Below are 15,811 nucleotides of genomic sequence, written 5' to 3' on the forward strand. Positions count from 1 at the left end.
CACCAAATCCAGATCCAAACGGAGACAGACTAGTACCGGATACAGAACGAAATAGACCTAATAATAGTCCAAGAAATACTAATAATAACATGACCAGATCCAACAGTTCAGGAGAAGAAGACTACCGAGAACATTCATATTATCAAAATGCTCAAAATCCAAATGCAGATGATGATTCAGGAATGAGTTTTGATTCCGAAGCCCTTCACAACCTTGATACCTGAAGACAAAATGAAGAAAGAAGAAGGAGAACAAGACAAAACAAGACAATAATTTAGAGTAGGAATAAAAGTGTGCCATGTGGGTATGCCCACATTTGTCGTGTGAGTGCTTACTTTATCACTATCCTCCAAGGAGGAAAAAACTGATAAGCACGCGTCTTATTTTGTTTTAACGTCTTGTGAATTATTTTGTGTTAAAGTCTTGTGAAGCAAAGATAAGGCATGTGCGATGGGGCCCAAATGTGTACCCGGCATGACTTATTTGAGCTAATGTTGGCCAATTTTAGGCCGTTACTTTTCATTCCATTATTTTAATGTGTCGGCCACGTTTGGCCATTAGGATTGTTCCACGCTTTATGTTCAATCCCCCTCAACCTCTATATAAAGACACTCCTCCACACTTAAGGAAGAACAAGAAAAGAAGAACCAGAAAAATACACAACATATTCCCCTTCCCAATGTTCAGAAAAACCATCTCCCATACTCATTCCAAAAACCCCTCTTGTAATATCCAGTTTGTAAAAAAGTTTGTTTTAAGTGTGTAAGAGTCAGTCGGGGTTCCCGAAAGGGAAACCTCTCTCCGTCTAAGTCATGTAAGTCTTTATGGTTCCTGTATTTTCCCTAAAAATATATGTAAATTATGTTTGTTTGCTTTAAATTAATGTTAAGTATGTAAATATGTTTGTAAAACTACCCTTAGTATATGGTTAGACTTTTAACTTCTTAATAACAACGATGGATTAACCTGTAAATTCCTAGGATGTTTCTAAGGCCTTAAAAAAGTCCGCAACATTCACAGGACGTCTTATTGGTCGTTTCCGGGGTGGGGTTAATGAAGAAGTTTTTAAGAATACAGGTTAAAAGGAAGAGATGAACGGGATAGTAACTTAAAAAAAAAAAAAAAAAAAAAAAGGAAAAAATCGGGATACATATAAGATAAACATGACTAAACACGAGTAAGAGGGAGTACTGAGTAGGATTTACAAAAATCTAAATTTCTGCCATTCTGCTATTTTGCTGATTTCTGCTATATTTAAGTTTTGTGTTTTTTATTTGCTAAAATCTGTCTGTATTTTTGTCCGTATTTCTGTATTTTCTGTACTTTCTGTATTTTCTGTATTTTCTGTATTTTCTGTAATTTTGGTATCAGAGCGAGAAGTTGTTGGGAAGTAATCATTTAATGAGAAGACCGCTACGTAGTACTCAGACACATTTAGAAACTAAAAGAAAGTTAGAAAGTCTATATTTAGAATACAAGAGACTGAATAAGACTAAAGAAGACAATATAAGGTTAGATTTTCTAATAGAAATAATATCTCGATTAGAATATAAATTTATTACACAGTTAAGAGCAAGACAGAAATAATATATGAAAAAACATCCTTTTGCTAATCAACTACGACTAGGATATTGGTATTTATACAGAGAAATACAAATAAAATCAAAATTGTTAAAATTAAAACAAGCAATAAGTATATATTTACAAGTACTAGAGACAAGAGACTATATATATATAGATTCCTCTATCATTTTATGCAATATATCTTTTGTTTTAATCTAATTATAAAATGATATCTCTTTTCACCAAAAAAACTATTTAATCTTATTCCATATTTTACCCTTCATCACATGCCAGAGACACTTCATATAAAACTTCATTATTTTACACGGATAAAGTAAATAAAAGAACGTGAAAATCGGAACTCTTACTAACCACTAATTTATAAGAGTTGTTTTGGTACTTCACATATATTAGTTTAGTCTTATATGATAGTAAAAGTTTCCTTTAATTTTTTTATTTAAAATTCAATAATTAGTTATATTATACCTTCACAATGGGGGACGGGGACCATAATAGTTTATCTAATTACTAATAAATTTATATTTAGAAATTAAAGACAAGATGCAGGTTAAGTAGAATTAGGCATAATATGGTATATACTGAATTACTATATACTTTATCAAAATTTTTGATACATGATTTTAGTATTATGGTTAAGCGTGGCAACGGAAGCGGGAGGTGCCGGTTTCGGTACTGTTCCGTCCCGATCCGTTATCGGTCCGGTTCCGTTCCGGCTTGTACCGGTTAGGGCCAGTGTCTAAGGGGTTCTGGAGGGGTAACAGGATGGAAACCGGGATATACCAGTTAGTCCCGGTCCGGTAAATATCGGTTCCGGTTCCGGTTTTTTTTTTAAATCTTAAATATAGCCGTTTTGAGAGCCATTGGGCAACGGGTTTTGGGCCCCACCAACGGCTCTTTCACCCCATAACTCTCCTTTACACCTCCCTACTCCCCCAAACTTTTTTTAATACCCCAACCTTCTAAAAACTACATTTTCATCATTTTTTTAACTATAAATACCCCAAATCTTTCATTCTTTTCACTCACAAAAATATTATCTTCTACTCTCTCAACAACTCTCAAAAGTCTCACTCAAGTCTCTACTCTCTAATCTCTTATTCTCGTTAAAATTATGAATTTGATCTTTGGAAATTGGAGCTTCAAAATTCAACTTTCAACTTTCAACTTTCAACTTTCAACTTTCGGTCATAAACGTCTACTTTTTTAAGTACATTCGTTCCAACTCACTTTTTATTTAGTTATTTATTTGTTTTGCATTTTAATTATTTATTTTGTTGAGTAATTAGTCTCTAGTCTCTACTTATTTAGTTATTTATTTGTTTAATACTTTGCATTACATTTTTGTATTATATATAATTTACTCACTTTTTATATTTGAATATGAATTCCGATAAAAACAATGTTGACAAGGGTAAAACAACCATAGTTGATTCGATCACTAATTTATGGAGCTCAAAATCCAAGAAAAATAAAAAAATCGGTAGTACTTCAAAATCTAAAACTAAAAAAACTTCTCAAATAAGAATAAATACGGATGATTATACAATGGTTTGGTTTGGTATTTGAAAAATCCGAACCAACCCGAGATTGAAAAATCCGAAAAAATCTGAATTTTATTAGTCTGATTTGATTTATAAATTGAAATTTTTTACACAAATGTTTTGGTTTGATATTTGAAAAACCCGAACCAACCCGATCATGTACACCCCTAGTTTTGATAATAATGTTGATGAAACTCAGCCAGCTACTACTCCCATTCCCTTTCGTTGTTCTGCTCCCGTTCCCCCCGTGCATCCTAAGCCTAAGGTATAACGCGCTAAAAAATTAATTTTTGTGGCAATTTATGATTCAAAATGAAGAAAAAACACAAGCTATTTGCAATAAATGTAAACATAGAATGAATCATAAAACTGTAGAAAAACATGGTGGGACGGGACATTTGAGTAATCATTTAATGTCATGTTGTAAAAATGAAATTTTGCATGCTAAAGCTGTAGCCGAAGCTAAAAAGAATGGTACCACCCTTCCTGAAAATGTAGGAGTAGAGGGCTCTAGTATGGTCCAAACACAATTAAATCCTTCTAATGTTTCTGGCTCTAGTATACAACGGTCATATAGTAGAGAAAAAGATCTTGAAGAATTAGCTAAAATGATTGTTGTTATGGGTTTGCCATTTAGTTTTGCTGAAAATTCCGATTTTATTCATTATATTCAAATTATGTATAATCTACATTGGTTTTACTAGAAATACAATTAAAAAGGCTATCTTTGATTATCAAGCTCAACATTTTCAATATCTTCGTTTTTATTTTATTATAATAATTGTAAAATAGCTATTACTTTTGATATGAGCCGTAGTGTAAATGGTAATAATTATTTCACTATTACTGCACATTGGATTGATGAAAATTGGGCTTTGCAAAAAAGAATTTTAGGTTATAAATGTTGTGAAATGCATAAAAACCGATAGTTATATAACTCAAACAATTATAGATGTTTTACAAAACTATGAAATTTGTGATAAAATAAGTAGTGTCACCTTAGATAAATGCTTCTAATAATAGAACTGTTGTTGAAATACTAAAACCGTCTCTTTGCCCTATTTATATTGATGGTTTTCATGTTATGTGTGTTGCACACATATATAATTTGATTGTTAGAGATGGTATATCAATGTATGGTGCTGGTTGCATAAAAGTTGAAACTGCATGTCATTTTATTTTTAAATGTCAAGTTAAGTCTAGACGTAGAGATTTTGAAAATCGTTGTCGTGAAGGAGTTATGATCGTCCACCTTTACCGACCAAATTTGAAAATGACGTTGATGAAATAATACAAGATTTTAGTGACGACGACATTGATACAATGAAGGAACTATCTAATCAACCAATTCTAGAGAATGTTACTATAGAAATGTTAAATGATTTAAAAAAAGATTTCCTTGGTAGCATGAACTATTAAATTTAAATGTCTATTAGTATGAGTATAACAATTCGAGGTCTAACTCAAACAGAACCCTTCCTAAAAGGTGTTTACTAATATTTTGTAACTCAACTTGTACTATTTAATTAATAAAAGTATAGGTTATTCGCTTTAATTTTTTTTATTATTGTCTTAAATTTAAATTTTCAGACTTTTAAAGTGTGAACTATTGAAATTTAAACTTTTATAGTTTGAATTTAAATTTTCAAACTTGAGAAATTTATACTTTTATAGTTTTAAAATTTGAATTTAAATTTTCAAACTTTTAAAGGGTGAAATTTAAACTTTTATAGTTTTAAAGCTTGAAAGTTTTGTATTTAAAAGGCAAAATGGTCTGATGGACCCCTATACTTGTATCAGTTTGTATTATGGGCCCTTTTACTTAATAATTTATCAACTGAACCCTTACACTTAATAAAACACAATATATCAAACTCCTCTGACCATTGACTATGCTTATTTGGCATTAATATGATTGAGTTGGCAAGAGTGTGAGACCACACGCCTATTAAGGCAAGTGAACATCATATTTAAATTTTAAAAATATTTAAATTAAAAGAGTAAAATAATAAAGGGCTAAGTCATCTGCGGATCCTTAAAGTTGTCCACATATTTCACTTGAACACCTTAACAGAGACTTGTACCTATTGAACACCTCTATGAGTTTGAATTGATACCGCTTGAACACTTTTTACCTACATGGCACTTTAAGTGTAATTCACCGCTGCTGAGAGCGTGAAAACAGATAATTAGACATTTTCTAATTTTTTTAAAAAAAGTCTCTTTCTTCTTCCTTGGGTTGGTTACCATTACTTTCTCCGGCAGCCGTCATCGCCACCGCCATCATACACCGTTCTTCTTTCATTTTTTTCTCTAGCCACTTCACTTTCTTTACCATCATGATCATTTATTTTTTCAGATTTTTCATTATCGCCACCTGCACATTTGTCTCTTCCTCCTCATTTAAGCAGCCACTATTATCTATGCCATTAACGCCGCTGCTTAGTCGTTGTTTTCTCTTTAGATCTAGAATAGCTTGGTCGTATTTTTTTCTTCAGATTTAGGATGACTTGGTCGTATTTTTTATTCTTTAAATCTAGGACTGAATTAATCTACGAAACATTATTTTACTCTCAAAAATTTATTTCTTTTTTAAAAAAAATATTTTTGAATCTAAAACTTCCATGTTTATTTAAGTTAAAGAACAAGGAAAAAAAAAGAAAGAGAAAAATGTCGCGGGTAGTGGTCGGCAATTCGATGGGTAGCAGGGAAAGAATTTGAGTGGGTGAAATGTATAACAATGTTTATTTTTGAATCACAATAAGCAACATTGTTCAATCCAAAGAAGAAGAAGAAAATTAGAGAGCAAGAAATAATAGGATGGATGGTTTCGATGGGCAGCAGGGGAAGAGTGTTTGGTGGGTGGGTGGGTGAGTTGTATAAGGGCTCACATAATAATTATTTTTTAATCTTAAAATATATTTTTTCTTTACCTTTTTTTTAATAATATTTTTGACCCACATGACATATGTCATAATTTAATTTGTTATTGTGCCATGTCATCGAGAGTGTATCTCACTCACTTAATATTTGGGGCTGATTATTAAAAAATATCAAATAGGTATCAATCTGAAGTACTAGAGGTGTTCAATAGGTACAAGTCTCAGTTGAGGTGTTCAAGTGAAATATGCGGACAACTTGAAATGGCCGCAGATGACTTAAGCCATTAATAAACTTAAAAAAGAAAAAAGAAACCCTTCTTCTTCACCCATTGACCTACTTTTTTCAGCCATCTCCATTTTTGTCCAAGCATATGCATCGACTTGGTACCTTGCTTATATGTTGCTTGGGTACATGAAAACTCTAACCTTAGCTTCCATGAACTTTGGTGGCAAATTGGACTTGAACTTAGATCTAACAACACCATTGTTTCCATGAGGCCTACAAACTTTTCCCCAAATACAACGATAATGTGAGTTATTCTTCTTGTTTTCGCCTTGTATACATAATCCATATATTTCCCCAAGTACCAATCTACTTCCTCCTTAGTGTTCACTCCCTCGATCTGAACCAATGAAGTGTTTGGATATTGATTCGATTTCGACCTCTTATATCCGAGAACTTTTCCTTTGGTACAGAGTCTCACACGCTCTCCTTGGCGTCCCTTCACCATTTTCGATTATGGAGCTGCAAAAAATCCCTTCTAATGGAGAAGCCTAAATTAAAATTTTAATTTAAAAGAATAAATTAAAATTTTATTTTATAAAAGTTGCATCAAAACTTTATGATTTTTTTGTCCAAAAGAAATTATTATAAAAATAAAAAATGACGTGGCAAATTTTGTCTGACATGGAATGTGAGATCAGCGCGATTGAGAGTCACAATGAGTTGAAAGGGTTCAACAAGTTGAGTTTAAATGAGTTCTCGGGGGTTCAGATGACAAAGAGGTAAAGTAGAAGACTTCATAATACAAACGGGTACAAATACAAGGGTCCACTAGACCATTTTGCCTATTTAAAACTTTAAAGGTATAAATTTTTAATTTTAATATTATTTACATAATGTTTTTAATTTTAATAAGTAATTTTTTTTTGATCCAATATACATTTTTTTTGTTCCAGTCCGTGGTGCCCAGTTGCGTTGGTATGACATACATTATTAAAAATGACATACCAAATATATAATTACATAAATACGATGTATAATGCTCACATTCTTGAATTACATTGGGCTAGAGTGACCACTGGGCGACGAAGGTAGCATTTGGACTTAACAGCCCATTGGGCCAACAGATTTTAACTAAGGTTGGCAGGGGCCGCGCGAACGCAGGGCCCTCAGCAACAAATTATGACGTAGGCTCGACCACTTGGGCCGACCTTAGGCAAGCACCCCTCCAAAGTGCAATTAAAGTCACAAGCCTAGGCCATGTGTCTTCGTGATCACCCATTGACCCCGTCCAGGTAAGTATGTTACTACAATCTACTTGGCCCAATATTATACTTCCTTCTTCCGTCTCCATCTTCTCTATTTGCCGATGTGGGAAAACTTGGTTCCTTCTGTATACATATTCAAAATTTCATTGTTGAATGGATTAGTTAAGTAGTAAAAAAATAGACATGAAATTAACTAATTATCACAAGGATTATAGTCTTAGACATAAGTACAGATTACAAAATAAAATTACTTCATGATTAGTGCTCCCAAACAATTATTACTTCCTCTCATGTTTGTAACTATGATTCCATTAGGCATTAAGGATGGTCGAATTTCATATGACTGATTTTTTTAACTGCTTTATATATGAACATAGGATTAGAAAGTCTAATGAGTTCTTCAATACTTTGTATCTTGGTACATTTCGCCAAAAAGGAAAGATTATGCATTGATTAGTTGCAAACTAATCACGTTCTTTAAGGTCTTGCACAAACTCGACCTGTCTGTTTAAGTCTTTAATTAATACTCTTTTTATCCTAATTTTGCATTGCATATTCTTTTTTATTAACTTGCAATGTTGCTAAAGCATCTCTATTAATTCTATGTTTTTTGTTAAGGAAATCGCATTTGAGAACCTAAATAGTTTCTCGGTAACCAAAAGTCCAAAGCCATCAAGAAATGAACCATGGGAATTAAAGCACACACACTTTCTAGCAAGGATTAACATTAAAAAGTCTCCAGACCTAGATGACAGCAACCACACAATTAAAATTGACACTAAAGCCTCCCAGTACGTTCTTTCATCAACAGAGCACAAGTTGATAATGTCTACTTCTATCATAAGCTGTAGCGAATTTAAAAAGGACTTCAAGCAACTTTTCAAACTTAATATTATAACATTTCTCGTCCGTCCAGATATGAAATTTAACAACTCATGCATGAGGTCAAGTAAAGTTGAGGCAAAAAATTGAGGTTGAAACGTATATAATTCCTATAAAATTATAATAATTAATTTCTTAAAATAAATAAATTTTTAAAAAAGGAAAAAAATAATTTAAGAAAATGGTATAAATAACATTCATTATGAAATTAAGAAAAGAAAATATAAGATATTAATATCATAGATGATAAAAGAAATTAAATATGGTCATCTTTTCTTTTAAATTTAGAAAAACTATAATAATATATATAAACTTTAATTAAAGTTAAATAAAAAAAAGAGTAAAATACATATAGCAAAAAAAGTAAAATGAACTTTATTAAAGACACATAAACTTTTTAAAGAGAAAATAAAAGAATAAAGAAATTAGTAGAATAAAGAACTTGAAAGAAATAATATCTAATTTCGTCTCCTTTCAAATCACATATATATATATATATATACATATAAAACTTTAATTAAAGATGAATAAGAAAATCAAGACAAAAATAAAAGAAGAAAGACATTAGTAGAATAAGACGGAATGACCTAGGAAACCCTTATACTTAGCTCGATTTGTCAACTGAACTCTTCTGCTCACGATATTGCCAACTGAACACTTAAACTCAATGAAACACTATCTTTTAAACTCTTTTGACTTCATGTGCACTTCAAACACACAATGAAAATGACATGTCATGATCCACATCAGACTTTTAGTGACACATCACTTATTTTTACTTTATTTTTAGAAATTTCAATTTTTTTCTTTTCACTTATTTTTTACTTTACTTAAAATTTTCATTTTTTTTCTTTTTCACACCGTTTCTTCCTCACACTAACTTTATCCTTGACCACCTCCCTCCATTTTTTCCACCAAAGACACCATTGCCATCTTACATCCTTATTCCTTACTGCTTATCACTACCTTAAATAACTAAAAATTATCATTGTTCTCCAAGTTTTCATTGTTCATAATTTTTCGCCATATTTTTTTTTACCAAGGTCTTCATCCAACACTTGAACCATTGTGAATCCGTTTCCTCCATTAATGTCAATGAACCACACTAAAATATCTTAATATGTTCTAATATATATCAATGTTCCACTTAATTTTACAAAGACATACAATAATCATTTTTTCACTCTCCAAAATAATCAGATATCTATCACCTAGTCGCCTGTAAATTACCCCTCCCCATTCCCCCCAATAGCTTCTCTTCATATATTTTTATCTCACAAAGACTAAAGCAACTACTTCTACAAAAGGATTTCTGAAATACTTTTGCAAACATATTAAAGATTATAAAAATGGGGAAAGGGGGCAAGAAAGAAAAATGGGGACTAGGTGGGGCCTGGGGAAGAACGATAGTGATGTTAGGTAGGAAAGAGAAGAAAAGAAAAATGGGGAAAAGAAGATTTGTCTTTTTATTTATTTTTTCTTTTCTTTTAATTAGTTTTAGTCTCAATTTTTTTTGTTTATGTTCCTTTAACGCGTGAGATCACACGTTTGTTCCATCTCGACTATTAAAGTTGCCACATAGGATTGGTCAACGGTCAGAGGGGTTTAAAATATTGTGTTTCATTGAGTTTAAGTATTCAATTGGCAAAGTTGTGAGTAGAAGGGTCTAGTTGACAATTCGAGCCAAGTATAAGGGTCTCCCAGGTCATTCCACTGTAGAATCATGAAGTTGAAAGAAATAATATCCAATTTAGTTTTTTTCCAACTCACAGAAAAAAGATTCTATTTATTTTCTTTCTAATTTGATATGAATTCCATAAATAGACTAATTCTTTTTTTCTTCTCCTAATTTGATATGAATTCTATGAATAGATGATTCTTTCTCCAAATAATAATCCTCTTATCCTTTGAAATACTAATCCCTTTTCCTATATATTTCTCAATCAAAATATTCTTTCAAAAAATCTTTCATTTTAAAGAGAAACGTTTATTACATGATCTTTTTCTTTATATCAATATCTTCAGAAGGGTCATGAGATACTCTCTTTTTCTCTTTTCTTAAAAAGATACAAACCCTAGAAATTTCATGGATATCTCAGCGGCAGAATTTGAAATTGTATCATGCATCATCAATCAAAAGAAGAAGAGGGGCTAAAGTGAATTGTGTCATCATCATCAATCAAAAGCAGAAGAAGAGAATCATAGTGAACTGTATCATCATCATCAATCAAAAGAAGAGTAAATGTGAAGGAGTCCATTGTTGTTTCTTACAAATGCTCAAATATTTTATTTTATAGCTAAATAAATATAATCAGTTTTGAAAAATAAAGTTTTTATCTTTTCATCTTTCATTTACTTAAATATGTGATTAATTGTGTATAATTTAAATGGAAAAGGGGCAATTAAATTGCACTGAACTATGTGAAATAGACCACTTATACCCTCCGTTACATTTTAGGATAAAAAATACCCCCGCCGTTATCCCAAGGGATCACAAATACCCCTCAAGAGTTAACACTCAAAAATTTTAATGACGTGGCAAGCCATGTGGACTGCTCCGTCCACCTAAGCTGCCAACTGGGATTTCCCCTTCCATTCTTGCTAACCAAATCCTAACCCATTTTTGCTAACCAATTATGTAATTCATCCTCCCAAATTAATCCCTAGTTTTTAGAGAAAAAATTGAATCTTCTCCATGAAAGTTTCAAGCAATATATGAAGGCTCCATTAACTGAATTGAGAAAGTAAACATCCGTCTTACGTTGGCCTTTGTTGTTGCCATAATCACGATTTTTTGTACCAATAATTGGTGGCTCCACCATTTGTTTCTTCAACATTTTATTTGACAAGAAAATAAACTACTTAAGAACGGAAAATTAGAATCTAAATGGCAGAAGAAGAAAAATTATATAGAAAGGAATTTTTTTTCTTGTGTTTCTAGAGTCAAATTTGAATAATAATCCATAATTTTTCGTGTGTTCACAACAGGTTGTGTTCAAAATGGAAAATCGATAGTGTTAGCTGAGCAACAATCGAAAAAGTTAAGGATTTGATAAAATTGAACCAAAATTGAAGCAGTGATTGTTGATTCCAACATAGGTATGGTAGGAACTAGAAACAAAGCGCGATAATTGAATCGATGAGTTACATCGTTAATGCAAAAAAAGGTGGCAGACATTCGATTTGATCCAACGACTATGGTACCGGAGCCGGTGCCGGCAGTGGTGAAATCAGGAGGTGTAGATGTGGCAGTCTACACGTGGGAATCTTAGTTGGCAGCTTAAGTGGAGGGATAAGTCCATATGGCCCACGTCATTAAAAATTTTGGGTGTTAATTCTTGAGGGCTATTTGTGATCTCTTGGGATAACAACGAGGGTATTTTATATCCTAAAATGTAACGGATGGTATAAGTACTCTATTTCACATAGTTCAGGGATAATTTTGACTCTTTTCCATAATTTACTTTCATTTTTTTCAAAAATACAAATAAATAAAATAAAATAAAATAAAGAAAAAATATCAAAAAAAAAGATAAAAGATAAATAATAAGCTGACTATAGAGAGGTGCCAAATCAGATTGTCTACATCCAACTTTATAATATATATATATATATATATATATATATATATAGACTTTGGCTAGGTATTCAAAAATATTTATATACATATATGATTTTGAACTTAGTAATCATTTTAGTACTTTTCTTGATAGAGACTCATCTCTTTCTTATGACAAAAACTTTGTTAAAGTTCAGTTGTACTCATAAGTGAAGATAATTGTTACATAAATTATATACTAAAATCATATTATATAATAAATAATTATTTTATTTGAAATTTAGTTCAATAAAGTTAAAGTTGTTAACCAACTTCAAGTATCATCCTCATAAGAATACATGAGATGTAATCAATATCGGATCCAGAATTTTCACTAAGGGGGTTCGGAAAATAAAAATGTAGTGCATGAAATTTGAATTTGGAACCTCAAGATGAATTATGAATCCCTAAACCACCAAGTCAACATTTTATCTTCTGTTCAAGTGATTCAAAATCTAGATATATCTATAAAAAAACCTTAAATATATAGTGCAATTTTTGGGAGTTTGGGTGAATACCTTGGCAACCCCCTAGATCCACCCTTGGTAGTAACATAATTTTTTCATTTTGCAATGGAGAACTCTTGTTTTTCCCGTGATGCAACAAGTAATAAGACTGAAGTATTAGAATGAGAGAGCTATATATAATGAGGAAGGAAGAATAGTTGTTTGTCAATGAAGAATTGCTAAACTTTATGTTTTAGTATTGATTTTACTTGTACTGTGAAGAATTTTTAGATACCTACGGTAGTATTTAAAATTGAACATTTGCTTATATATATTGTCGTTGTGGACGGTTTATTTTAGTCTTTCTTTGGAAATTGTGCTTCACTTTGGTGAAGCAAGCACTCTGCTTCATGCCAAAGTGATTGTCACGTCCCACACCCTAGACGTGGCCGGCACTCGAGAATCATCGCTGGTCCCCAAACAAATTCTTAGCCTAGCTGACTACTTAGCGGAAGACTTACTCAAAAGAAATAGGAACTTCAATTACATAATTAAAGTTAAAATGTCTCAATCATAACTTAACTCAAAGAACATCTGGAAACGTTTATGAAGTTAACATCAACTGTCTCAAAACATCTCAACAAGAAGGGGAAAACAAAGAGACTCTTCAACGTCTAACTATCTATGAAACCTCTAAATAATAAGATAGATGTCAGGACAGAACCCCAAACAACTTTAAACAAAATAGGAGATACTGTGAATCCCTCCGAAAGGCAATGAAGCTCACCAAAGCTACCTGGAGTGCAAATGGTATCAACGAAGCCCTTGTTGATGATCCTGAACACATGTATATGCGTCATAAAATGATGCAGGTCGAATGATGTGTACGAGCATGCAAGGGGATAACTAAAAGCATAGACAACTAAAATGATAAGGCTGGAAGTCATACTCACCTCAACTCAACTCCAAAATGATAGATGCAATATTTAAAACATTATAAAACAAGAGATATAAACTCAATGATGTATAAAATGCAATGAGATGCTCTTTACTCTTATTTGGGAGATTCTCTAACCGACAACCATCACTATGAGCTACGTGATGATACAACGTCTCGCCCACGCTGTCAGAACTTTCCTATACCTTGTCGGGGTATATAATACCTCAACTAAGTGGATCCACTAAGCTATGCTTAAAAATAATAAGGAGTCGTCTAAAGAGTACGATCTTTTACCCTTGTTGGCTACATGGTTTATGAGGAATGTGAGTTGTCTGAAAACTTATCCCTATATCAGTGCTCAATACTACTCCCAATAATATATAACTCATGCTCAAATGTATAAAACATAACTCTTTCTCAATTTGAGGTAATTACCCAAAAGATCCTCTTAAAAGAGGTAATGCTCAGAACTCATAAACTCATTTAGAAATCAAAATTTCTCTCCTTTAAATGTAAACATATTACTTTTGGAATACTTAGTTTCCTTATATCATTTCTCAAACATGAATACAACTCTTCTCATTTCTCATATTTATTTTCTCAAAACATAGATGATTACAAAAGAATCCTCAAAATGACTCAAAAGACCTCTTGGACTCTCCTCTTAAACTTGCTTTAAATTCGGAATGTAAATTAAGACATGTGATTTGAACATGTAGGATGTCTCAAGGATTAATGGAGACTTTTAGAAGCTAAAACAAAGAAGAGAAGGTAGTCAAAATTCAAAGAAACACATCCAGAAACTAAGCATGGAATAGAAAGGATCGGGCGACCCTGGCGTATTAAGTGGCGCAAGGGGCCAAGCCTTAAACTACTGGCAGAAGTTTGGGGTGCACTAGTGGCGCAGTGCGCCAGGCCCCAAACTACTGACCAGTAGTTCTAGCGCTATGGTTGCACATCACCCCACCCTTATACCTAGTATTCTGATGAATTCTTCTACTCAATTTCAGGTCCTAACTCATCTAGAATCAAGTGATTTCTTCTAAACTCTTTTTGATTTACAAGTCCAACACGAATTCATCGAAATCTCATACAATCTCTACCAAAATCACAACTCATACTCGAGATCCTCAACCCAAGAAACTCAAGAACTTTCATTGTTAAAGAATGAAACAACAATCAAGAACCAATCAAGAATCTCTAAATATATCGATTTCATCGACGAATTGTAGACGATAGGCATGAGGACGAACGAGTCCATCATTGTGGGAAATCTCACATACCTGGAAAGAACGATGTTCTTGGCGAATTCCACGAATCTTGAAGAACGCTTGAACTTAGCCCCTTTTCTTCTCTTAAAGCCTTGCTCTAAATCCCTAAGTGTTTAAGAATGTGAATGGGTGATTTAGAATCTAATTAAACCCTTAATTGGGTCAGTAAAAATGTGCTAAGATAAGTGGGAAAAGGTAAAAGACCAAAATACCTTTTCCTAAAATGGATGAAATTCCTTAAATGGAGAGGATTCACTCAAATAGCCATAACTTTTTACTCAGAGCTGAAAATTTAGCAAACTTGGCGGCGTTGGAAAGAGAACTCAAAGAACTTCAATTTGATAGCTTATGGGCCACCTGATTCTTTATGTGTTAAAAGATATGATCGTTTGAAGTTGATCCAAAACTAAAAACTTATAAGCGACTTACACGAATATCTATTTAGCTCTTTTGAAGTCTTACAATGACGCATGGCCTTGTTGCTTTTTTCCGCTTCATGCTCCCTTGAACACTAGTTCAAACTACCTATCCCAAATTCAAACTCTCTTGAAATATAGTCTTTTATCATCATCTGTCGATGATGGTCGAAATCATTTTCTATCTTGCACACACACTGAAGGTGTCAATTGTTCATGACGCAGGAACCCTTGCTCACGTCCAGGTGCAATGTGATGGAATCCTATCCCTTTTTAAACTAGTTTTACACTAATTGATAACCTCAATGGGATATTATAGGTTCACCACTACTAAATAAGCCCATACACAAAATATGGTCATCTAATGTATAAAGACCACAAAAACTACTCTAGTATTAAGCCAAAAAAAATTACATTGCCCTATTTAGAGGGGCTACAAACATATACTACAATTTTTTTTTTTTAATTTCATCCACTTACTTCTGTAGACATTCTCGGTGAGTGTTCTCCCAATGACTACCATAACTATATCACACCAACCACAACCAAAAAGCCATAAAAAATAAGTTTTTGACTGATTAAATAACCCTAGTTTCTACAAGCCAAATAATTAAAATTTAGTTTTTGACTGAAAAAATAAATGAATAAACCCTAGTTTTTACAAGCCATAAAAATCAAGTTTTGGACTGTAAAAGTAAATGTATAAACCCTAGATTCTATAAACTCATCCAACTGAGCAAAAAATATGTCGAAATCTTGA

At 32.4% G+C, this 15,811-nt stretch overlaps 1 pseudogene; it reads right to left on the reverse strand.

Moving 5' to 3' along the window:
- Positions 1-6,374: 6,374 nt before the first annotated feature.
- Positions 6,375-6,744, reverse strand: LOC102583299 (60S ribosomal protein L35a-3-like; annotated as a pseudogene).
- Between the last annotated feature and the right edge of the window lie 9,067 nt (positions 6,745-15,811).

The sequence above is a fragment of the Solanum tuberosum genome, unplaced genomic scaffold (assembly GCF_000226075.1).
Source record: "Solanum tuberosum cultivar DM 1-3 516 R44 unplaced genomic scaffold, SolTub_3.0 scf00758, whole genome shotgun sequence".
NCBI lineage: Eukaryota > Viridiplantae > Streptophyta > Magnoliopsida > Solanales > Solanaceae > Solanum > Solanum tuberosum.